Source organism: Epinephelus moara, chromosome 8, assembly GCF_006386435.1.
Source record: "Epinephelus moara isolate mb chromosome 8, YSFRI_EMoa_1.0, whole genome shotgun sequence".
Taxonomy (NCBI): Eukaryota; Metazoa; Chordata; class Actinopteri; order Perciformes; family Serranidae; genus Epinephelus; species Epinephelus moara.
Genome location: NC_065513.1, coordinates 5,554,598 through 5,582,044, shown reverse-complemented (window position 1 = coordinate 5,582,044; position 27,447 = coordinate 5,554,598).

The following is a 27,447-nucleotide window of genomic DNA, read 5'->3' as shown; positions in this document are numbered from 1 at the left end:
CCCTAGAGCTTGAGTTTCTCTCTTCTTTATTTTGCTGCATATTACCCTCTGTGTGAGTGCCGTGTATTTGCAAGCCAATAATGAAGTTGCCCAAAACAGGCCCCTTGCTGGGGGGCAGGGGGCCCGGGCACCAGGGGTGCCACGCTGTCGAGGTGATTCCTGTCTGAGCTGTCAGTGCAGGTGCTCTGCAATACATCTGTTTCAATAGAGAGAGTTCCTTTGCTTAAAATAACAAACATATTGTTCCTGACAGAAGGACATGCTGTGTACACAGTACCTCATGTATTTCATTAAACTTTCTTTTGAGAATAACCTTTATTCTTATACATATATGAGTATACTGTCTTTATTTTGATCAGTGGATGACATGTACATTTATTAAAATGCAAAGTACAATTATGAAGTAGTAGTAGTAGTACTCTTACTTATACTTATATTTCAGAGGGACAGTTATTTGGCAGCTAAAGTTACTGACTACTTTGAAGATAAAGATTTCACTTTTTATCTGAAACACATGAACACATTACTAAAATACAGTATGATGTATTATGTATAGATTTAAATACCCAATAGAGTAGTTAAAATAAGCTCAGACTAAAACATGAAAAAAATTGTATATTAGTACCCTGAAAAGGGCCATTCTGCATAATTAGCAACTGTACTTTTAACCTCTAACTCCACCAGGAAGCTGACGTCCTCGCTCACCCCCTCCTCCTCTGTTAAATGGTATCTCCCAGGTGCACTACGTCATCAAACCATGTGATGTTTGGTATTGCTGGATTCAGGAAGCTCTTGACTTTTCAAACATTGTTTTTCTTTTATTTACTATGTCTTTCGCACCAGAGCAGTCTAAATACACATAGTTTAAAATCGCGATGAGCGGTGACAAGTCATGTCATGACGTTCTTTGATGGAAAAAGTTAAAGGATTACTCGCAATCTTATGTAGAGCCATTAGCGGGGACTTAGCTGGTTTATAAAAGGTAAGAGTCTCACTCCTACCACTATTTTTGGCTGAGATATATCTTCTAGAAAGTGGGATCATAACTTTCACGTTTCATGTGGCTTTATTCTGGTGATGTTTATGGTGTTTCTGTGTCAAAAACAACATCAGCTATCACAATCACACCTGATTTCGATAAGGTACAATGTTTGAAGCTGGCTGAGTGTTGTTAGAACACTGACAGTACTGTTTTGAAGCTGAGTGATTGACGTGTCTTTTGGAGCTCCGCCTGGATCTTTTCGTGGAAAAAACACTGTAGAATGGTCATACTTTGTGCTTTCTTCTTCAAATTTGAAACAAGTGTTCATTGATAGTGTGCCTACAGGCCCATAGTAGCATTTACCTGCTCAGATGAAGCCACAGACAGTTATTCATCCTGAAAAACATTTTTTTTTTTTTTTTTAGGCAAAATCTTAAATTTTTTTACTGACTTCAAAGGCCCATTACTCTGTCTCTGTATCACCTAGAGTGTTTCTGACACTTTCACAAGAAACATCAGGGAGCTTTCTTTCTGGCAAGACCTCATGCATGCATGTAGTCAGTGGTTCAGAAGCTACAGTCATTTTTGGGTATATCATTTTAGGCGTTTTTGCTACAAGTAAATAAGTAAATTTAGGTCATAATACTTATACTTTTTCAAAGTAAATGTTTGCTCTGTTGTACCTAACATGAAGTACCTGAAAGCCACACTTGAGTACAAGAATGGATATCATACCAGAAAATGACTTTGGTAGAAGTTAAATTTACCTATTACAAAATTGCTTGAGTATCTGATATTTGCTGTACTTAAGTATCAAAAGTGATTGTAGGATATTAAATGTACTGAAGTATTGAAAAGAAAAGTACAAGTAAAAGTTGTAAAAAAAACCCAACAACAACAAAAAGAAAACCAAAACAAGCGGCCAGAGTTTTGGACGTTATTTCTTTGTAACATGTACACCACCTTTAAAATGGAGCGTACATTTCACTTGAAGAATTTTTTTTTTTCACAACTTAGAGGATTTAAAGAACAAAACCCATTTTTTTCTTTCCTCCCATTCCTTCATTCATCTATCTTTCCCTTCTGCCATCCTTCCGTATTTTGTTGTAAATAAGTAAGTAAAGTAAATAAGATGCTTACGGGAAACATAGAGGAGTGAATGAAAAATGCCCATTACACTTTACCAAAGCCTGAGGGGACACCTTTAAATGTGTTTTTTTTTTAACCATCCAAAATCCCAAATGATAAGTTTATTATGAAAGAAAGAAACAAATAAACAAAGAAAAAAACAAAGAAAGAAAGAAACAAAGAAGACAACGGAAAGCACCAAATCTTCACAGCTGAGAAGCTGGAAATACATAATGCTCTAATTATTACTTTCATTTAGGTAAATGACTGGACTGTTTCACCCATCACTCATTTTGGTGCATGTTAAGAATAATCTAAGGTTGTGCGTTTAAGTAATTCAAGGAACAATTACTATACACAAAATATACTGGGTGGACATTTCAGAGACTATAAAATAACTGACCTCATTCTTCTTTGTGTGTGGTTCTTATTGTATTTGAGCATTATCCAGTTTTCTTTCTTTGTTTGATAGTTGTTTCAGCCAACAGAGGAGCATGCATTCATCTGATCTAAGAACATAAAAATAACCAGAATTGGTGATAAAAAAATTATCACCTCAAAGTGACATTATTGGCTTTATTTTAAACCCAGACTGAAGAGCTTCTTTTCATACCTTCATTGATGACCGAGTGAAGGAATCATCATCCATTCATGTTAGACTCATGTACTCATGAACAACAGGTGCAAAATGTTTCCCCTATTCATGTCTCCACTCCATACTATGCTCTTAATTCTTTTATATGACAGCAGCAGGTTGGATTATCTATGTTTGCTCTAATCCCATGGATATGACAGTTGCATCCTCCATTGCTAAACGGCACAAACAAGTCAGCTGACAGTACACATTGAGTGCTGTAGTACTAAAGAAGCAGTGGGGGGAGCTATAATGTTAGCCAGTCTGGACTCCTATGGCAGCGGACAGATTGGGCTCGGGGTGAGTGGGGTCAGGAGACTATGCTAAACAGCAGATTCATGTTGTTTTCACATGAATATGCATGAACATATTTTATTATGATTAGGATTGTTGCCTGACTTTCACTGGAGGGCATCCTGTGACTTCAGTGCTGAACATATGAGATTAGTTTATCATAAACTACATGTAATAAGTAAAGGAATATACAACATGTAAGGACAAAAATGGAAAAACAAAGGTCTTGAACTAGACTGCACACTTCATGACAGGGTCGTAGACCAGGACCCCCCTTTCATGTTTAGTGGTGCTCGTGCACATTTCAGTTGAAGCACAGAGCTTTAAGGGCCCTGACTTTGGGGCCTCCCTAATATCCCAACATGTGCAGCCTAGGTATTTTTACAAACAAGTCTTTTTATTATGATGTCGTCCACTGACTTTATTTTTTACATTTGTCCACAATCCATCGAACACAACTGTTGGCTTCTCCCTCCTAATGACCTTGACCCCTGGGTGCCCAGGATGAGTGGCTCTGTCTTGTTACACTGGCACTAGGATGCACATGTAGTACACTCATGCACAGGAACATGTGCTGATCTGACACACACCATAGATATAAAATAATGGATATGGCCACTGTAACGTCACCCACTGGTTTGTGGACTCCCGTTTTGAAGCCTTAAATTCGGCATTTCGGCCGTCGTCATCTTGTTTCTTTAAAGTCATAAGTGACCATATTTTGGTTAGAGGCTGGAGCTGTGAAGGAGCAAGGAGTGGATTGGTCTGACATTATCAGCAGACAGTCTGTCACACAAAGTGGTACGCCATTAATCATGCCTACCTTTAAGCCTTAATAAAACGTGGATGGGTAAGTTGCGCAAAAATTCAAAGCCCTGTACAGTTGTCATGAATGTTGCAATTAGCTATAGAGAGCAAACTGTTTTTTGTATCAGGCTGTAAAAATGTTTATTTCTGTTGTAAAGTTGAGCATTTTAACATGGCCGATCAAAGAACTGCAGCTTTTGGCACTTCCGCTTTGGCTGCATTTGTCAGCCCTGCAGGTTGTCCACTTGTACTCTTTCGATCATCAGCTGATGCTGACCCATCCACCACCCCATACTTGGACTTCTGCCATCTTAACTTTCATCGTTGTCCTACCATGTTTTCCCCTGATGCCACCGTCACGTATTATGCCGACATGGAAGGATGGCTTTTTTCAACAGTGTCTGATGCTGGAGGTCACTAACCAGTGCAGGTGTAGCCAGTGCAAGCCAGTGGATGCTGGGGAGAATACTTTCTCCCCTGTGTGCTGCTTATTTCAGCTAATCTCTATAAACAGATATTTGCATATTAGTGTAATTTTGTAAATGTAAACTGTGACGAAAATTATATTTCATCATTCAATCAGCTGTGCGTGTCTGACTTTGGACAGTAGAACTGTTGAATGGATTAGTGGAATATGTTAGTTTTAGTAGTGGCTATTAGCAGTTAGCTCCACTTGTTGGCTGCTGAACCGCAGCAGAGCAAGCAGCCACTGGACTGCTGATCCCTGCAGGACTCCACTCACATCCGGACATTCTCAAGAAGGTTTATGGGTTAATTGCTGTTTGACAGGCAGGTAGGAGGCTTGGTTATTTGTGAGTGTAGCTTTGCTGGTTGTGAACAGTAGGACTCAGCGGAGTTTTCTCCAACAGAGCTGAAAGTTTAGGTGTAATCACCAATTCCATGAGACTAGTTGTTGTTGATTTACAAAGAATTCAGACTGAAATAGTTATTTATCTGTGTGCAGTGTGTGAGGGGTGAGCAGGCTCATACAGTGAGATTGATAAATCAGAGTTTACAATGAACCTGGGAAGAAAATCTAATTGTCTCATATTAGTTATTTGTCCTGTTAAAGTTTTTCAGACTATAAATAGAGAAATGTTGAGCTTTTCAAATGATGATTTGTAAGTGTGTGCTCATAAATCATCTGTAAAAACTTTCAAAAACTCTGCTTGAGAGAGTTTGTAAGCATGTAGAAATTATTTATAGTTGTAAAACAATATATATGTCTAAATGAAATCTTTATACAATCTGCCACCTTGATTCTAATTTCTGAACATGAATTGGATTAGTTTAAAGGGAGGAAAAAAAACTGAGTAAAAGTAATGGCTAAAATGTCATGACACTAAAACATTTTGAGTTATGGTCAGCTAAAACTTAGGATAAAAAGATAAAATTGACTAAAATGCGACTAATACTAATAAGCATTCTTGCTTGAAGACTAAGACAAAGGCCTAATCTAAAATAGCTACCAAAATTAACACTGGTCTGCATATGAATGCAAAAAAAAGAAAGAAAAAAAAAGTTAATAAAAAGCTAAAACCTCATCAGAGAATAGCAAAAGGGTTCCAAGACTGCATTTTGGTTAATGTGTTCCGCCTCCTTTGCTCTCTGCATGGACTGTTTACCTGCCACTAAAATATGGTTGTCCAATACTACTTGGGTTAGCAGACTACAATTGGAAACCAGAACGTTTCTACCAAAATCTTGTCCAGTTGCTTACAGATTACGCATACATATGGAGATATTTTGTCAATAGAGATGAATGAATAACCTTCAGAATACAGATATGGAGGTACAATGCAGACTACTGGGGGGGCTGGGGGAGTTGTAAAGACACCTAAACATGTCATTGTTCTCCACACACTCACACAGACACTTTGATCAGCCAGTGACTAGCTCTGGTGAATCAAAGGCAGTCAAAACAACAGAGTTCAAGCTACAGGTTGGAGTGCAGCTTCAGAACAAATCACAGCATGTCCCCGAACACAAGTGATAGACCCTATGTCCTCCACACTTCTTTTGTTTCTGGTTTACTGGGGGTTTGCACCTTTTCAAACTACAAGATAAAATCTGTAAACACTGCTGAGGGCTGGCTGCTCTCATAGCTGCCTTTCTGTCCAATCCCAACACAGATGCATTCTATATCATCATGACCACTGTTGTGCTCATTTGTCATTGGCATGCTTACTATTTGTCCTTTTCAGTTAAAAAACAGCCATCCTCATTTTAGATGCACAGTTTTGAACCATAGAAAGAATATTTGATTTGTAACTGAACTGTACTTTTTTTCTCAGACCTGTAATCACAGCATCAGCAAAGAATGCAACATTTAGGCAAATTTACATGAAACACCTACATTTATATTTCTGAAGTAACATAACCCTTTCCCTCTGAGATAAATCAGTTAAGATCAGCTCAGTATAGTATTTGGGTCACAAGACCACACCACTGGTTGTTTCCTCTTCTTATAACATTCCAAACTTATTTTAGTATATAAAGTTATATCATAGTTGAGCCTTACTTTAAACAACAATAAGACAACAGCATGGAAAATGTTTAATGGATGGTTTGCTTTTTTCAACTCAGATTTGTTCCCCCTTTGGACTTGGTCTGGACTTTATCTTAAAACTACATAATGGTGACTAAATATCATGTATACACTGTAAAATATTGAATCTATTTTTTTTCTCTGAACCTTGTTTTTGATGTGTCAGAGCTTTAATCTTCACCTCTCATCTATAATCTGATCAGTGTTTTTAAACATAAAACCACAGATTATTGTCAATGTTTTATTGTAAAAAGATAATCTCGCTATATGTAGCCTGTTGTTACCAATGCAACTGAAAAAAAAACAAAAAACAAAACAATCAAAAAAACCTCCCTTGTTGACCCCTTGACTAGGATACAGAATGTAGATACATAGTGTGTCTACCTATGAGCAGGCATTGTATTATTTCTCTCTCTGTGTGTTGGTTTATCAGACCCTACACACTATCTGATGAAGGAAATTACCTGGAAGTGTCAGTCAGTCAGTTTGTTAGGACAGAGGAAGTCCAGAAGTCATTACCAGAAGAAACCAGCTGACTGAGGGGGAGCTCATCCTTGGTACTGCAGCACTGTACTGCACTGAGATATGTCATTTCCAGGTAACTCTCCTTCACTTACAGCAACCAAGCTTTCTTAAGGGGATATTTTGCCCATTTTCAACCAACTTTGTATCATATGTTTAAATGAACTGTGGTAAACTTCCCTCCATCTTACCAGCACCCAGATCTCCCTGCTCATGTCTCAGCTTAGATTTTCACTGGCTCTTGGGCTGTTGCTCAATCTACAGATTGTACTTCCTCATTTTCATATGCCACCACGAATACAAAGTCTATAGAGGCAGAGTGGTAGAGAGACCCACCTCTCTGTCTCTGAAACTCAGACCATACTCAGATCAAACAGTAAAAACTAGGAAGTGCTGATAACATTAGTATAAATCAAGACTCTGCTGTTACTGTATGGCCTATTTGTTGTCTGAAATGTCTTCAGAAACATATTTCAGTGTATTATTTGGCTGCAGTACAAACTTTTGTGAACAAGATGTGGGCACATTTCAGTTTCCTGTACTATAAAAACAGAAGCTGAAACTACTGAGATCAAATTACAGTCCTCAGCCATGCTGATCACTTTCATGCACCCAGAGGATGAACCCTCCACTTTGCCTTTGTAGCTTCTTACACAAGACATCAGGTGACATTATAAGCAAAAAAATTTGAATTTGCCAGGAACATCCATACTCCCAATGGGATGACTGTGTTTGTTTTTGACAAATTCACTGAGAGTGTCACAACCCGGCAGCACAGGTTGTCTGTTCAAATGCTCCATTGACATGACAAGCAGCCTCATGTGGTCATGCAAATAATGGCAGTACTCTCTCAGTATCAAAGGTAGACTTATTGTTATGTTGTTATAAAACCGCATGAAAGACAGCCACCATGAGGAGGCCATTGTGGAAGGTCAGCCCAGTTGCTTGGAGAAAATGTTGGCATTGTACATTTCTGCAAACCACAAATGTCACATTTCTGTGTTTCATATGTATCATATCAATGTTTCTTAAGTGACGATAGCAGATGGCTTGACACTTGGGCAAGACCCCTGCCAAACTGCAGACCACTGTTTGAGACTAACAAATAGCAAAATCATTTATTTTTTAGCATGTCATTGCTGTGTTTCCTGTGGCTTTGTAGCCACTAAACATGGGTGTTATACCAGCGGGAATAGTGGCCCAAACATCACTGCTGTTCCATCAGGGATTTTTCCCCCAAAACTGGATTTTTTTGTCACAACCTGCATTCTGCTCTCCCAGTGTTTTTCCACTCTCCCACTTTTGCCTCACTCTACCTGTCAGCCACTCCCATCTGATCACCCCACTCCAACTCACCTGCCTGCACAGCTGCAACTCATCAGCCAATCAGCCCAGTATATAAGCCTCTCCAGCACACACACTCTTCACACTAAATCTGCCAGATTGTTCTTCTCCCACAAGACTTTCCAGCACTCCTTACCTGCCTGCCTCTAACCTGCCTGCATCATCTGTTTCCTGGTAAACTCACCAGCCTTCTGTCCCCGACCATGGGTTCTGCTTCTACGTCTCTGGTTTCCTTCTGCCTGTGGCTATGTGGTGTTTTCCTGTGATGACGCTTCAGCGTGAGTGTTCCTATCTGCTTGCCAGTTGCCTGCTGCAACTCAGAGACAGTCTGTGAGACGCCACACGGTGTGTGTGTGTGTGTGTGCGCGTGCCTGCCTGCCTGCCGGCCTGCCGGCCGGCTCCTCAATCCATCATCTGGCTTCTACTTACCTCCGGCTCATTCCTTGTTGGCTCATCTGTCTGCTCACCTGGTCCCAACTTCTCCGCCTGGTCCTGACTTCCCTGTTGCTTGTCCCTTGTTGGCTCTGCTGCTCTTCTGGTTCCGTACCCCTCGTCTTCTCAACCACGCCATCAGTCAGCCCCTCTCTGTCACCTCTACCTGCCAGCAGACTGAACTGTTCATTCTCAGTCCTGCTTCTGGTTTTGGCCCGCTCAGTTTTCTGGCCCCTGAACCCAGAGATTATGTGTGGGCTCTGAGCCTGAAGAAGGAACTGTTTCCTAAACATCTTCATCAGTTCCTGTTTTGTCTGTGTATAAATATGGTCATTACCAATCGTTCCTCTGTGCCCGTGTGCTGCATCTGGGTCCAACGCATACCCGTCATGATTTTAAACCAAAACGGTCTTTTCCTGACCATAACCAAGTGGTTTTGGTGTCCTAAACCTAACCACACATTTACCACAATGCTGTTGAAACAAAGTTTTGAACATATCTGCTACATAATAATGTGCATAAGGGGGTGGCTGTGGCTCAGGAAGTAGAGTCGGTCATCCACCAATCACAAAATTGGCAGGTTGATTCCTGGCTCCTGCAATAACCATGTGGAAATATCTTTGGGCAAGATACTGAACCCCAAATGTGGAAGTACGCATGATTGTTTAAATCTGAGTAGCTGGTGGCATGTTGTATGGTGGCCTCATTCACCACTGTATGAATGGGAGAATGTGACAAGTACTGGGAAAGTGCTTTTGAGTGGTCTGAAGAATAGAAAGGGGCTATACAAGTGCAGGTCCATTTTACCAAATCCAGATGTAACATAGGAATGGTTTGCAGAAACATACAATGCCAACATGTTTTCTTTCTCTGGCAGTTGACCCTTTGCTAAGCCTCTCCTTTAATCAGTCACTGTCCAATCCTACGTTAGCAACTGCGTGTAGCAACCGAGAGGTCCGTCAAGCTTTCAGCAGAAGCTAATATGCCGAAGCAGTGTGCATATGGTACCTGCAAGTCCGACAGCTGATACCCAAAAAGTGTCGAAGGTGGTGTTGAATTTTTCCCCTTCCCCAAGCCCAAGACCCAAGGAAGATAGGCTAAAAAAGTGTGGAAGACCACATGAACAGCTCAATCCAGCAAAGATCAATAAAAACACCTACATTTGTTCCAAGTTAAGATGCTAACTAACGTTAGCTAATGCTAGCTTTGTGTGCTAGCTGCTCTCCTGTTGTCTGCCCCAAGGAGGGAACATAACTCAACATTAACTTAAATTTAAACCATATATTGACTTACCCTGCTGTACAAGAACATTCTTTGTCCTTCACGTGAAGTGTCAAGACGTGGGGTGACTGACGCTTGCATTGCGACTGGTGAGCTTTTCCCTCCTATTTTAATGTTCTCGTGATTTATACTCCGCCAGCAGATGATATTGTGAATGTAGCTCTCACATGCACATTGAAGACCTTTCTGTTGGTTTCTCTCTGATATCTGATAACAGTTTTTCCACAAATTTGATGTTATTTCCTTTGGAATATCTCTCATTGATATTGCTGAAAACTCCATATTTCTTATGCTAGGAGCGAAAGCTTGACGGACGTGACAACAGTAACTAAGGGAGGCGGGGCTTAGCGAAGGGTCAATTGAGTTGTGGATGGTTGGGTGTATGAAGCATGCGACATCAGCACTACAGCTCCTCTCTTCTATCAGTGGTAAATGTTGATTTCTTTTATCCATGAAAGACCTTTCTCCTAACCAAGTAGCTTTAGATGCTTAAATTTAACCAGACCTTAATCATAGCATTGGATCCAAAAAGTCATGTATGAATTGTAATGGTTTGGAAAGGCTCATGTGGTCACATGGGTTGTTTTGGAAGATGCTGAAAAATGGGAAAAAAAAAGATTACAAAGCTATGTCGCTTTGGTCAGACAATCCATGTTAAATTTTCCTGATTAAATTACCTTTTCTGGCTGTGCGTTGTATCTGAGAAGCAGAGGAGAAAGTAGTGTGTGTTGTTACAGAACTGTGAACCTCTCAGGAAGCAGTGGGGGTTGAGGTCAGGTATACTTTTGGATGTACAAAGTCTTTGACTTTGACACCAGAAATCCTGTCTAATTATCATTGCACCTTTTATGGACAACACTGGGTTTAGACCGTTAGTATTGCTTTCATTAGCCATGCTAGTGGCGTCACTCTGGCTACAGTAGTGTCAGTTGGTAACGTAAACTATGGAAAATGTGCATTGTGCATTTCTGCAAACCACTGATTTATTAGATTTGTAGGGTTATTGTGTACATTTTGTACTTCAGCAACAGATATGCTGAAACTTTTGTTCTGCTGGAAAAACAGCAATGGGTTGCTACATAACAACCAGTTTAGTTTGTTGGTCTTCAACAGTGGTCTGTAGAGGCTTGCAGCTTAGCAAGCGTCTCGCCAAGGTGTTACACCATCCACCATCCCCTCCACCTAAACATGACAAAGTCAGTACATGTTCTATCTCACTTGACATGTTGATATAATACATATCAAATGTGATGTATTTGTTTGCTGAAATGTGCAATGCCAACATTTTTCTCTGGCAGCGGGGCTGCAGTGGGCCAGTTGGTCCACCACTTCGTCCAGAGCAGGGATCCACAGCCTTTCAACCAACCATCAAAAGAGCAATTTTTGAACAAAAATAATTTAAAAAAAAAATCCGTGTGGAGCTGCAAAACATTTTTGAAGTTTTTAATTAAGGTAAAAGTGCCTATTAAGTCTAAATTAGCCTATACTAATAGTCAAAATTAGTATTCATTCATATATTTTACCACAAGGTGGCCACTCTACAGGACACTCTTTTCTTTTGGTACTAACTTTGCAGAGCTGGCAGTGAGAGCAAACAAAACTGTCCATGCCCTTCTAAATTATCTTTTTTACTTTTACTTTTTTGGATTTGGCATCCATATCTAACTAGCTAGGAAGTCTAGCCACTGCTATCAAGGTTCGGCAAAATTGCAAGGAAAAGGTGCCAGGCAGGAGATGTATTACACACATTTTAATTGTAAAAATTTTAAAACATTTTTGATTTGGTATACAGGTTTCAATTTTTTCCAACTGGAGAATTTAAGAATTTCTTTAGGCCTACAACGAAAAATAAATAAATGAAAATTAAATTGTTAAAAAATAACCATTATTCATTTCCATTTTTTTTTTTTTTTGTCAATGCCACAGGGAGCCACTGGAGAGGAGCGAAAGAGTTGCCTACCCTTGGTCTGGACTGACTAAACATGTCTGACATATTTAGTGGGTAACTATAAAATTTGAAACACACATTCATACTTCCTAAAGTATGAATCACAATGACTTTGGTGGTCCCCTGTCTGGTCCCAGTCTTCTAGACTATAGCTGTCTAAATCCTGACTTAAAAGGAACAGAGAATAAAAAGTCTTTAGTCTGTTTTATATCATGTCTCTATCCTTAGTGGTAAAAGCTCATTCCTGTGATTTTGTGACTGTGTGCTTGGCATTGCTGGGAGCTTAATGTTTTTTTAGGGAATACCTGTGTGGTTTGAATGTTGCCTGTTATCACAGCTCATCTACAGTGATCTGACACTGCTCCACCATCAGTTAGTTAATGTTTAACCAAAGATGAGACCTGGGGAGTAAGCATTCAGGGATCAGTCACTCTTCACACTTCATTGTGTTGCTCCAGTTGTCCCCTCTGTCCAAACCTGTGTTTGTTTGATGGCAATGAAACAATTGAGTTGGCAGGTTGCAGCCACCAGTAGAAAGAAAGGCATCAATCACATTGTGCAAACTCCCAACACTAGGTCTCTTCCCGGTCAACTGAGAGGAATTCAACAGCCGGCAGTCCTCAGCCCACACTCACCACACATCAGATGGTATCTAGGGACACAAATATGACCAGATGCCTTGCAAACAACTGTATAACCTTAGAGCAATGCGTGGCGCACATCAATAAAATTATACTATAATGCCTTTTCACATTTTTGGAAATTAGTTGCCATTAGTCTTCCCAGTATTTGCTTTGTATTTATTTACCTTCTAGCTGCTATGTGAAATTCTGGATTTTGTATGTATTTTGCTGTTAAAAAATATACTTGTTCGAAAAAAAAATGAAATGGTAAGATCAGTTTACTAGTCTTGGGTCATACTACTCGGCCTGTTTTAACAGTTGTATAATGTCTTCTCTGGCTCTGGAGGAGCTTTGCTAAGTCTGAGGAAATAATCCTGGTGATGTAGGTAATCTTTGTTTCTTTATCATGTAGTCTTGTTGATCAATTTGTACCATGTTAAAGTGGGAAGAAGCAGCAGATCTGTCGGGCAGCTGAGTGAAGTAGAGCCTGAGGAGGAAGCACTGGTTAGCCCCAGTTTCACTACAGGGAGATTCACTCGCTACAGGGGTGAGGAAATAAAACCTGAACAGCCAATCAGAGTGATCCGCTCCGTCGCCGATTCAACATGCTCAATTGGCCGAGAAGCCGCCGACACTGACGCCGAAGTGCCGACGGTGCGGGACACACCGCAAAAATAGGGCGACAGACGCTCACCGATGGCCCGTCTTTGGTCGATGGCCAACCGTTGGCTTGGTGTGTCAGGGCCTTAAGGGGGCAGACGTCCAAGTAGGGCAGGCGGAGGAGGTGGTGAGTGGATCCAATGACTACTGACTTTAATCATATCCCGATATATGATAAGCCAAACCCTGTTATTTTTTTCTAAACCTAACCATGTGCTTTGGTTGCCTTAACCCAACCATGTGTATTTGCTCTTGAAGAAACAAAACGTCAATGCAAGGTGTTGAACCAATATAGTACATTTATTTTGAAAGAGGCTGTATGCAAACTGGCTGAAGTTGACATGGCGCCTAGACCGTCAACAGCCAACACATCCATTGTACCTTGCAGGTCATATGTCAACATGGAAAGTCCATGGCCAAACGTGGATATGTGACGAGGTTGGAGTTAGAAAGTTTTATTGAGAAGTCTGAGTAGGGAGGGAGGGAAGACTGTATGATGAGTCAAACACACACCGGACTGTCACCCAGGAGTGTTTGTGTCCTGTGTGGAACCAAAAGTCGTGTTGAGATTTTTCAGCCACGTAACAGTTATGAGTGTATGTCCCATGACATAGTCTTTGAATGACATACTTGTTAAGTTACTATAAAAAAAAGTAGTTATTTTAACCCAAACCATGATCACACCCAACCAATAGTTTTGTTGTCTAAACCTATTGTAGTTTTGCTGGTGAAACCTTCCTGTTGCCTTCACCTAAGGTAGCTTTGGTGGTCTTGTTGCCTAAATCTCAAGTAGTTTTGGTGGCAAAACCTTCTTGTTGTCACAACCTAAGCTAGTTTTGGTGGTGAAACTGTGTTGTTGCCTTAACCTAAAGTCATTTTGGTGTCGAAACCTTCTTGTTGTCTAAACTTGAAGTCATTGTGTTGGCGAAACCATCTTGTTGCTTAAACCAGAGGTACAGTAGTTTTGATAGCGAAACTGTCTTGTTGCGCAAACCTTAAGTAGTTTTGTTGCCTAAACCTAAGATAGTTTTTGTGGCCAAATGTACATTTCCTGACACAGAAACTGACACGTGCAAAACTGGCACTATAGCTGTACCTAGAGCATCATAGTGTGATGCTTAGGGCTTCTGACCAATCTGCTGTGTTTGACAAGTTGGGAATGAGAATGTGTTGTTAAAAGGAAGGGAGGGTGTAACTTACTAAGACCTGCATTATAGGAAATGTAGGATGTTGGAGACATAGTGGACACATACTAAAGACCGAAAGTAATATTTTGGCCCCAGCTGCACAGGTTTTGACAGATTTCTTTTATTAAGCTGCCTCTTGCAAGTTCCCTGGAGTTTACTGAAGTGCCCCTCTAAAAATAGATTTTAAGATCAACCTACGGTGTAAACTCCAGTTCTGTCTGGTACAATTACATTTTCAATTGACAATTAGTGTCAGTATCTTGAAACAAAAAACCCCAAAGCAGATCACTGAATCAGATTAAATGTCCTATTAAGACAAATTATGTAATCTTATTGTTTTTCAGTTGTCTTTAGATAAAAGAAAAAAATACCAATTAAGGCTGAGTTTTGGTTGTAATATACTTTTGATTTATTGGGAAACTGTGAGGATAATTAAGATACTAAGTAAGATGCTACATAACTCTTAGTATCTGAATTGCATTTATTCCAATTCAGTGAAAGCCAGGCAATGACACACAGTAGCTATGTCTCTCTCCTCATGCATGGGGGGAAGGGGTCTGTCACAGGGCACTCTGTCATATTTAGAAGGAGATTAAGACAGCACCTGACTGACATGGAGGGAATGAATTTGTGTCGCTACATTCCAGCTTTCATGGTCCTGTGGTTTTATTTAAAGTTGGGAAGGTGTAATAAAATCTTATCTCTTGCTTTCACTGTGGACAACTTGGCTCTAAACTGCCGTCTCTGGGGCGCTCTAAGTGTCTGTTAGCCTTCCCGGCCCATAAACGGCAGGCCTGATTAGCTTAGCAGGAGAACAAATCAATAAAAGCAGCCCCTGCTAGCTGAGCATGGAGCAGGCAACAACATCAAAAATGCTAAAATGTTGAGATTTATGTCAGAAAGGATGTCCTGATGCACTTCCAGAATCGTATGGAGAATGTGCCTTATTATAATGTCAGATAGGGTGATTTGAATGACAGTTTACATTTAATGCTGGGATTATAGGAAATGACAAATAAAAAAAAGTTGAAGTGCAATGCTTGGAGTTATAATTTATGAATTAATACACTTCTATATTAACAGCAGAAGTAACATACAATTTGGTTTTGATATGATACCAACCTATAGCCTGTTTCCAGCAGGATGGGAAAGTGTTATTGCGTGAGGTAAACAGTGGCTCACTTCTGTTACTCATCAGTGGAGCCCAGCTGAGATGTGGTATCCTACCTCTGCCAGTGAAAACTGGATGCTTCCACTGAATTCCAGAGGAAAGCCTTAAGTATCACCTGTGTGAGAGGTTGAAAATGAAGTGCACTTATATCATCATTATATCACAATCTTTGATGGAGACTTTTCCTTAAGATGTCTGCCGATGTCCTGATTTGTTTTCAATAGCTTTCTCACACAGAAGTAGCGCTATAGAGCCGCTACAAAGTCCCTTCTTTACTGCACATTTGCACTTTTACACAGAACCAAACAGCAGCAGCATCATGCTGCTCTAGAGTGTGATTTTAGACAGTATGCAGGCATCGTGGAAGCAAAAGAGGTGTGATGGGCGTGACACGTAACGCATCAGAGTTGGCCTTTAGTGTGACATATACGTGTTGGTAACACTGTGTAAACAATGACAATGGCATAACATTGCTGAATTTCCCTTTGGGATAAATACAGTTTTTTCTATTCTATTCTATTCTATTCTATTCTATTCTATTCTATTCTATTCTATTCTGTTCTATTCTGTTCTATTCTGTTCTATAACATGACATTAACAATCATTTACTATCCCTGTTATATGGCAGTTGGTCTCATCCTCTGTCCAAAGGGTAAGGAGCTCCCAGACCTCAATGTTTTCCCAATTTGTGGACATTGCTGACAGCTGTCCCTCTTCTTTGAATTACGTGCTAACTGCTGCTACCTGCTTTTTAAATCTCCCGCTGTGGGTTGTATGCATAATATGTTATCAAAACGTCACACCCATGTTGCCCATGGTCCTGTCCTGCATTTGTCCATTTTACACAAACATTTATTAATTTATCATTTATTAATGTTACTAAAAGGCTTAAATGTGAGACAGCTCTGTCCTCCCATTCCACAATCCTACCTTTTATAAAGAACGATGAGGCGGCATTATGGCACGATATTCCCACCTTGAACAGGCAGTGTAAAAGGGGCTTTTGTCTGATCAATGTAGACTTCCATACCTGTTTACAGACAAAGTGTTTCACTTAGCTCGGTTTGTGTTAAATGCCTACCAGCAGTGTAGGAGAGCACTTTATGTTTGATGTGTTAAAGCACAGTCTGTGCATCAGACTACCTTCACATTAATACATTTTCCTTTAAAAATGCTGAACTACTGCTGTGTTTAAGCCTAGCGTCCACACTCCTTGGACATTTGGAACCCCTTCAACTGAGATCTATGAAAACAGTGCTCTACCTGTTACCTGGACGGGCAGAAATGGAGACTTTTGGAAATGATGACACAGACACCCACGTTTGTTGGTGTCACAGCTTGTAAAGCCAAAACCTTTGAGTTAAGTCTACATACCTTTTGTGATTTCATCCTTGTGTTGATAGTCCTTTTCCATTGTCATGGCTTCCTCCAGCAATGTATAATCCTTCTGTAATGCTGCTGTATTTGCATTGCAATGACTCAAAAAGTGTTTCCACTGCCTTAACCGCCTTATATGTTACTTTCAGTAACAGTTCCACCTAGTTAAAGCAAAGAATCTCTGGTCTTACTTTTTGCAATTTCCATAGTATTTTCTGTAACTAAGCAATATATACTACTAATATTACTACAATGGTTCGTATGATCCTATCCTACAAAAATGCACACGCACAAGAGTTGGTATGATAACTTTAGAATTAGTACCATAACGAATGACATTATGTGCTTAACGTAAAGTTAGGTAATTTCGGTAAACTTAACATAAATTATTTAAAGTTACATAATTGATATAAAGTTTACTCACTCAAAGGTTACATGGTTCAGAGCACGCAACTCCAGAGGGAAGTACCGCTGGAAAGTCAGTGGTTTTGTGACCCATCCATCCCCCCAACCTGCCTCCATACAGACTGTTCAGGACTGCTTCCTTGTTTACTTCCGTCAGCGCATTCATCGCATACCAAAATAAGTGGGTTATGCACAAATAACTGGCTCATGATTACATGAGATATGTTCGAATTTGGGTACATTACTTTTCCTAGGATCACGTATGAACAGTGCATGAGAACAGCGTGAACCAAGCAGCCAACCGCAGAGTAGATAATCTGCTTCTGTTTTCACTGGTATGTGCATGCCCAGCATATGTGAATGGTTGTGTGACAAGCAATTTTAGGCGTGTTAGACTGGATACAGATTAATTCTTATATGGTGCTAAGACTCCTGCATAGAGGGATTATTTTTGTTTCAAAAAGCCGTTTTGAAATGAAAATGTATTAGCGTTGATGTGGCTTCGTGTTTGTTTTATAGCTGTAATGTCTAAGGAGGAAGATTGTGTTTATATTTGCTTTGACATTTTTTTACTTGACTTTTTTTTTTACGTTGACTTGCATAGAAGTGAACTTAATTTGTTCTTTCACTCATTATAGTATTGCTTCTGTTTATTATGTCTCGATTGTCTTGTAAGCCGATGAGGGATGGGCCACTTTTGGTGCTTGATATTTGGAAAATAAGTCTCAAATCTAAAAGTGATGATTTCATAAGAAGCATAAACTGCAGTGAAGTTGCACAAAAATAATCAGAAACTGAGTGATTCAAAGGTCTGCAAAATTATTATAAAAGTCCAGTCAAAGAATAAAGGTATTGAAAATGAAGTTGTTGCCCTGTTGCTGTTGAAACGGTCTCAGTGAGTCTGTCAGTGATCTGTCACTGGCTCATAACTTTCTACAGTTTTGCTTTCTGTAACAGAATGAGAGGAGGAAATGAGTTTCAAAGCTCCAGCTGAGAGCACAGCATCTCTGCATGGATCCCATGGTGTAACACAATGCAAATCCAACTTCTAATCAGCCTACTGAATAAACAACTAATTAGCCGTCCGCCAGCCCCTAATGATGTGCTGACAAACACATGGAGCGAAACACTGGAGCTGATAAACAGCAGGAGCTGACAATTTATTCAGACTCTTATCTCAGTAGAGTTGAGACAAAGGCTTGATTAGAAACAGAGGAAAGTCAACAGAGAGGGGGAGGGCTGGAGGGAGGAAGTGGGTCTTAACATGCTACCTCCCATCACTAATATTAGAGGGTGGCTGGCTAATATGCTCGATCCCTGCATGGACCATTAATAGGCTACATCTGGTTGTAGTCCAAAGAAAAAAGTTTCTAATTCAAGGTTTATTTTAATTACTTAAGCAGCTTTGTTTTATGGTTTTTTCTCCTAATGCATTTCAGATGAACTTGAGCAAATCTTTTATACTAATAATGCACCAATCATGTGAAAGGAATAGTACTGTGTTGCCTGTGGTCTGATGCAGCTGCATTCATCGGTCCATTAGCAGCCTTAAGAAACAGTGCCCACTGAAAAGATGTGCAGAGGATGTGTTGTACTTCTTTTATCCTCTTTTTTTATACTTGCCAATGTGTTCTGTTTCTGGCCTTGCTCCTTCTCTTAACATTATTCCAAGCTCTGCTATTCAGCCCTCATTCAGTACAGAGACTCCAAACTTCTTAACATTCTTTGCTTCCCAGTGATATAAGGTTAACTTGTAACATCAATATCAGAGAATAACTACGCCTGACTACTTTTATCAGCGATCTGTTCAGCGTAGCTCTTTACATTCCCTTTGGTTTTGTCTGCTGTGCATGGTGACTATGAGCTACAAGTGCTTCACCCATAGTGTGAGTGCAGGGTGGCTGCAGGGGTCACATCATTCACAGACCCTCAACACAACTAAACCACATGTTCTACATCACATAATGCTGTTTGCTGTGCTGAAATATTTTTATACAGGGACACTTCATCAAAAGTCACTCAGAGTTTGTTTGTCAGGAGGAATGTAGCTTGGTAAAATAAATGCCATCAGTTTGTGTTTAAAATCACACAGCAAAGTTTCCCAGCATTTCCTTTCATGGCTCTAAAAATGTACACTGTGTACTTATGCTGCCTGAAGTCTGAAGTTATTTCTCTAGTCTTTATGCACATTTCACTTTCATTCACTTTTCATTCCTAAAATTATGAGTGGGTTTATTAGGAACTTAAAAGAACCTGAGCACCTACTTTTCAGGATTGGGTAACTGAAATGGAAAAGGATGCAGTATAGGAAATGCATTTCTAAATGAATCACTGAATGCACTAATAAATAATTAGCCAAAAAAAAAGATAGGATACTTAATTATGTTTTTGTTGTTGTTGTTGTTGTTGTCGTTTTGTTTTTTGACACAGAAACCACCTAATAGAAAAATGACAATAAATGGTCTTAACAGGCTTAAGGCTGGTCTTTTTTTTTTTTTTTTTTTAACAAAAACACAAGCTAATTTATTTTTTATTATGGCTAACTGATAGCAGTTAACAAAGTGATGCTTTAAAACACATTGCACCTGGACACAGAAATGCAAAGGGCCCCATCACCTCTCCTACAAAGTAAGAAGACACACAGACTTTGTGGTGGCTTAGTGTCTCTTTGTGGTCATTTTGTGTCTCCTTGTCGTTGTTTTGTGTCTCTTTGAGGTAATTTTGTGTCTCAAAGTTGTTTTGTGTCTCCTTGTGGTTGTTTTATGTCTCATGTTCTCTTTGAGGTAATTCATTTTTTTACTGGCTGTATTCTGTTTTCTGAGGTAATTTTGTGTTGTTGTTGTTTTGGTCATATTGTTTTGCTTTGTTGTGATTTTATGACTCTGTGTCGTCTTTGTAGTTCTTTTGTATCTTTTTGCAGTTCCATCTCTTTCTGGTCTCTTTTTTGTCTCTTTGTGGTCATTTTGAGTTGTTTCCTGGTTTGTATGTGTTAATTTGAATGACAATTTGCAATTGAAGATCAGGGGGGGCCCCTGACACCTTGGGCCCCTGGGCCTGTGCCTGGTTGAACCCTTCAGTAACCTATCAATGGGTGGGAGGGGCGGGAGATAGATGGGTCAAACAAAACCAGACTTTCACCCAGTGGACCTCAGTTTATGTGAAACCCTATGTCAACGTTTTTTTAAAATAACTTCACATTAGGTTATGTAACAAACATACCTATTGTGAATCCAACACATGATCTTTTTTCTAAAATCAGCCAAGTATTTTTCTTGCCTCAACCCAACCGCAACTGTTTAACAACATCAACCACATGTTACAGTATGCTTCAGCTGTGCATCACATAGAGATACTATAGGGTGCCATCTGCATCGTTTTGAGACACCAAGGGGCGTGACAAAGTGTCAGTATTCGATGACCTGGGGATGAAAATGAGTTGGAAAATAAGAAGCAAGGAGTAATAAACCAGAAATGATTCTTTAACATGACAGATGGATAACAGAAATTTGAACATTAGTTTGTTATATCATTCCCCAAAACATGTCCTCCACTTAACCATCCACATCACAGTTCACATCTGTAATATACAGAGGACCAGCCCAACAGATTCTGATGCTTTCCTCTGAAATCGGTCCTTTATATTTACACAATCTCAGACAAATGTCTTCTATTGCTTTGGGGAAAAAAAGCTAAATAAAAAATTGCAGACTTTGCAGTATTGCAAATTGAGTCAGTGGTGCAGGAAGAGGCCTTGGGTGAGCTGAAGTCAGCCTAATGTGTCAGAGCTCAGCTTCAGGGCCATCCTTCACTCTGCAACATCACCACAGGGAGACTGTGGGTGTCACTCTGCAGAGCTGGAGTGCTTCCTGATCAACTTTACTGCCACCGTCTGTGTGTGAGGAGCAGTGTGTTTTATGGAGCAGTCCATTTCACTCTGTGCTGTGTCGTCTTAATGTGCAGGACTTGGTTGGCACATTCTCTATGCATCAAACAGCCTATCAGAATCTGTGAAGAGCTGCGTCCCATTAAACATGGAGTGTTTCCTGTGTCTCCCCTTCCCCACACACAGTTTATGGGTTTATGCCTTCACAATGATCAGACTCCAGGTCAGTGCATGTCTGGATTGCTTGTGGATCCTCAAACCAGAGGATCTGATTCTGCTAAACCAAGTCCCATAGGACAATGGCCTGTAGTGCCATGTACTGTATATTACTAGGTGTATGCTGTTGTGTTTGATTTACACCTACTGTCTGCTCAACAGGCCACTGCACATACAACATGACAGATACTGAAGCCTGAGGTGTCTTTGACTTTAAGATGGAGTTTAGCCACCCAAATGGCTTTGGGATTGGCTTGGACTCAGGTTGTATTATTTTCAAATGTAACTAAATAAGATAATTCTCTCTCTCTGACTCTGAATCATCTGCGTCAATGTGTGTAGTGTGTGTCTAATGGGAAGCTTAAAGGGATAGTGCACCCAAAAATGAAAATTCAGCCATTATCTACTCACCCATATGCCGATGGAGGCCCTGGTGAAGTTTTAGAGTCCTCACATCCCTTGCGGAGATCAGCGGGTGGAGCGGCTAGCATACCTAATGATAGACGGCGCCCCAGACTAACGTCCAAGAACACAAAATTGAATCCACAGAGTATCTCCATACTGCTCACCCGTAGTGATCCAAGTGTCCTGAAGCTGCGACATAAAAAGTTGTTTCGAAAAACGTCATATGAACTCTGTTTTTAGCCTCACTGTAGCCTGTAGCTCTGACTACTTCTCTGTGCTCCGCGCTCACGTGTGCGCGCTCAGGGTGATCGGTGTTCTCTGAAGAGCAGCAGTCTTGTCAGTACTGATGTCCAGATTCTCAAGTGCAGGCATCGCCAATTCCCAGTCTGAGCAGCAAAGACTTTCCTCATCCGTTGGCATTGCTTTGCATTTGAAACAACTACACCACCAGGTTTCCAGTGCTCGACTCTGGTATTCTGCGGCTGGCTGAGGCTCATGAGCTGCGGCGGTTGCTTCGTCCAGCAGCCTGAGTTCTTCGTCCGTATACTCGGGCTCAAACAAATACGGCTCAACAAAGAAATGCTGTTCCTCCTCAATTTCAAAGTCTTCAGACATGTTGGGCTGTCCTTTGCTAAAAGACCGTAGTGCAAATTATCTTTTAGCTACTGTGGTTACTGTTGTCTCTCCCTACAGTGCACGTGTCACGTGATGTAAACATGGGTAAGCAAAGCTCATGCTTTCGCTGGTCTCGCGCAAGCGCGCACACGTGAGCGCGGAGCACAGAGAAGCAGTCAGAGCTACAGGCTACAGTGAGGCTAAAAACAGAGTTCATATGACGTTTTTCGAAACAACTTTTTATGTCGGGGCTGCAGCACACTTGGATCACTACGGATGAGCAGTATGGAGATACTTTGTGGATTCAATTTTGTGTTCTTGGACGTTAGTCTGGGGCGCCGTCTGCCATTAGGTGTGCTAGCCGCTCCCCCCGCCGATCTCCGCAAGGGATGTGAGGGCTCTAAAACTTCACCAGAGCCTTCCTCAGCATGAGGGTGAGTAGATAATGGCTGAATTTTCATTTTTGGGTGCACTATCCCTTTAAGGGGTTATCGCTTAGCCAATATGTGACATTAGCCTGGCAATCAGTCAAACCAGTTGGCAGAAAAATGTTAGTAGTGTACATTTCTGCAAAGCACAGGTATGTTGCCTTTATACATTATTATGTAGTGGATACTTTGAAATTTTAACCCTATGGGCCCTAGGCCTTTTTGGGGTATTTTTACTGCCTTTACTTTTAAGCTCATATCACAGTCATTATAAAGGCTACATACACATGCTATATCTTGTTTTTTTTTCAGGACAATCTGGGCTAACCAGATTTGCAATCATTCCATGTCCTTCTATGTGCCTGTATTTTATATCAATTTTTATATCAATGAAAAAAACTAATCTGTGTGACTAAATTCTTACATTTTTACATGTATCTCAGCATAGCAAGTTGGAAAATGCCATATTCTGCCATATATGAAGAGGGGAGACTCTCTGGAATCTGGCAATATAAGAACCATGATGGGGGTGTTTCCCCCTCAATGTATATGGTGACTACGGCCCTGTCACGCATGCATAATTAGGCTACAGTAGTCTTGCCATACAAAGTTTGATGGAGTGTCAACTGGACAATATGGAGATATTTGCATCTTGAAAGCCGGACTACAAATGTGGATAGACAGGGAGAAACACACGCAAGCCTAAGACGTGGTAAGATACGATATTCCTCACTATATGAAGTGACTGATAACAAGATCTGTATAATGGATTGTAAATAAATTCATCAGGTTTTTATTTTGTAGACAATTGATCTGTATTTATAGCGTGATGGGATGACAGCACAATGATGTGTGTGGTCCTGCACTTTCATGTGATATGTGTGGCATTTCTGTGCGAGCCTGCATTCGCGAGTAATCCATCCAAGAGTAATGTGTGTGCAAAGCTGTATGAAAGCTTTGTTATACATAATTTTAGTGTAACTTTATCTTTTTTTTTCCACTGTGAAAACATTGGACTATTGACAAGAGAAAAACCATAGAGAACAACAGGTGTGAATTTGGACACACTATGCGTCGTTCGGGCCCATAGGGTTGAACAATGTTGTAGTTACAGAACTCTTGAACCCTTACTGCTTTTTAGCCTCTACCTTGTCTTTGTAAGCTATGGTTTTAAAATCCTACAGACTGGTCCAGGATACAGTCTGAGATAAACAAGCTGCAATCTTATCTGTGGTAGACCTGCACAGTTACATTGGAATGGATTTCAGTCTTTGAGATCTTGTGGAATCTGTACATGATTAAATGTAGTCACTGAAAAGCTGTTTTAAAAAAAAGTAATACAGTCTTGGAACCCATCGTCTGACAATAATAAAGACTCTCAGGGAAAGGGCCAATATTTCAGGCTAATCTGGTGTAGCCAGCAGTTATCAGGGCCAAGACTTTCCTTTCCATCATTGCGACTAATCTCTATAAACAGATATGTGGACATCAATTCAGATCATTTAAAATGTACTCAGCTAAGTGTTCCAAATCTTTACGCATCCCGATCTCACTCTAAAGTCGTCAATTGTGGCACTGTCCTTACACATCAGCATGATACATGACCAGTCATTGTTATGTTAAATGGTGCCCGGTGTTGTCAGGGAGGAATGTGGCGGGACAACAATGTAACTTAAGGGGGCGGAAGTAGGGCAGGTGGGAGGGATGGTGGATGGGTCCAACAACCATCGACTTTCACTTGGTCAAACCTTGTTCGTTTTTCCTAAACCAAAGTACGTGTTTTTGTTGCTTAAACACAACCATGTCCATTAGATTTTGAAGGAGAAAAATAATCAATTTGAAGTGCTACACCGACGTAGTGTGTTTATTAAAGACAAATGAAAGTGAAAATGAAAGTGTATTTTGAAAAAAGACAATGCATGTAACAGACTGAAGTTGACACAGCATCCCAGAATGTCAACAATCAACGCATCCAGGGTACTTTGCACATCATATCTCAATGTGGAAAGTCCATGATCAAATGTTGATATTTGATGAGGTGTGGAGCTCAAATGTGTTGGTTGTCCATCTTTATATATAGTCTATGGTGCCACCTCTCCACTTGAACTATTTATCATCATTCAAACATGCGTATGCAGAACCTGTTTATAGAGATAAACTGGTGTGTCTGTCTGGCTATAGGGTTGGTCTTTTTACATGCAACCCACCAAAACCATCTGACTGGGTTGTGTTTCTAATTTTATTTCAAATATGTGTTTAATTTGATAACATTGCAAGATGCCATGGATTTCTAATCATAACAACAGATTTTTAAATTAAATTACTTAATTAAAACATATTTTATATCCATTCTGTCAAGGTCAGATTTTCTCCAAAGCTTATGTCATAACCACTTTTAGACCAGAGAGACCGGACTGAATAACGTAAACTACCTATGTTCACATAGCCTACCTCAGTCTTTCTTATACTCTGGTGCATATGACAGAACAATTGACCACAAAGTAAATGATGAAGCAGGGGCCTTTGGGGCCATAATAATACTTCAGTGTATTTGCTCAGTCTGAATTGTTGGTAATCCAGCCTTGTTAGGAAGGAAAACTGGGTGTCTTTGTAAGAGTTTTAAAACATGATTTTAATATTTTTTTTCTTATAAAAATACAGGTAAGATCTGAAAAAGACTCATAATTATGACACTATAGACTGACACAACAATGAAAGCAGAAGCTAACAGATATAGTCCCCCATGGCATATGATGAACAGATTTTTTTATGTCATTAAATACATATTTAAGCATTGCAATTATTCAAATTAGAGTCACTTAAAAAAAGAGGAATCTTTTCACTTTAACTGACATCTCTGCAAAAATATATTAACCTGTGTAATTTACAAGCCATGAGGACGTTTAGATTACAGGAGAAAATAAGTTGTCATGTGACATTAAATTCCAGTATTTTTGGTGTAGTCCGTCTGTTAATTGACTCCATGCCGGGCAGCTTAGCTGCTGGCCTGGCTGGTCAGAGAGCTTTCCCAAGGCCAACAGCAGCAGCCTCCCTGCTTCTGCAAACTGTCAGCCACACCACAGGTGTTGATTTATACCATTAATAATTCACAAAGTTGCTTGCTCTCTTCTGTGTTGGCCAGATGCCTCTCTGCACTGTCAGAGCGTGTCAGCTGCACACTGAACTGGGCATGTCACACATGCAGAAATAAGACATAAATATTTTAGAAAATATACACCAGAAACAGCCAGTAGATCAGGCTGCACATCTGAGAGACTGCCATGTTTTACTGGCCATCTTCTCTTTTTTTTCTAAAGGTGGGAGAGAGATGGAGAAACGTGCCATCCAGACAGGAAAGCCACGTATCTCCCTGTTCCTCTGATTGCTGCTGTCTAATGAGCATGGCGGATGGTGAATCTTTTCAGAGCAAATTGTTGAAGACATCTGGCCAAGCTTTCTCTCTGATGCAGCTGAAATGTCCCTCTAGATGGCGTTGGCATGGCAACCTCTAACTGCTATTCAGCAGCGTTGTGGTTTGAAAGGTTTAGGGTCCATAGTTGAAAATCCATTTGGGCCTCTAGCAGAGCGCTCTGCACTCCACTCCCCAGACTGGAGGTGCAATAAATACTCCCTCGCCCAAGGAAAAATAGATTCTCTTTATGAATTGATGGCACTCATGGCACCAACATGTCTTTGTTGTTTGCCTTTGTTATAAGGGCCTTATTAGTGGTAACACAATGGAGTGGTTTGGCAATGGTAGTATCTTGAAAAATCTTGCCCTAATGGAAAAGTTAAGACATTTTTTGTCACATTCTTATATAAGATTCTACGTGAATTACTCTTTTTGAGTCTTGTTAAAATCCAAATATAGAAAATTGCAATAAATTGTAGACTTCTCTACAATACTACACCCAAGTAGCTCTAGTGGCACAGGCACTGCAATGGAAGAACTAACTGTATGTGTAGAAGTGATGGTGGGGAGGAGAGGAGGGGGTTGGGGGGCTTAGGTCCATCCCCACTGTTAGCTCCCCACAACAACACTTAATGACCCCTGTACTTCAGCTGAGATGAGACACTCCATCCACAGAATTATCTGAAGGGCGCTGTGTTTGAGAAAATTATCTCATCCTCAGAGACAAAATTGCAGGGAACTTATCATTACAATTAGCATACTTTGGTCCTTTGACGCATTTTAAGTAGGCGCACCAAATAACCAACCGTGACAGTGTTCAGATCCAGCCATTCAATGCACCCACAAGATTCATTAGCTGTTCTGCATTTGCTTAAACAATGGATTTCATTGTTACCGCACTGAACACAAGTGCTAAATAACATTGCTATAATGAATCGGACTGAAAGGTCCCTCCCCTTTTCCTTGGAATAAATCTTAATGTATCCACCAGAAACACAGGGGAGATACAAGGATGAGGATTCAAAGCCACTTTTGTCACCCAGAGAAAAAAATGGTTCACTTACAGCACCACTAATCATTAAGTCTGGAGCCTATAATGATTATTTAACACCAGATCAATATGTAGAAAGAACTGCCTACTCATA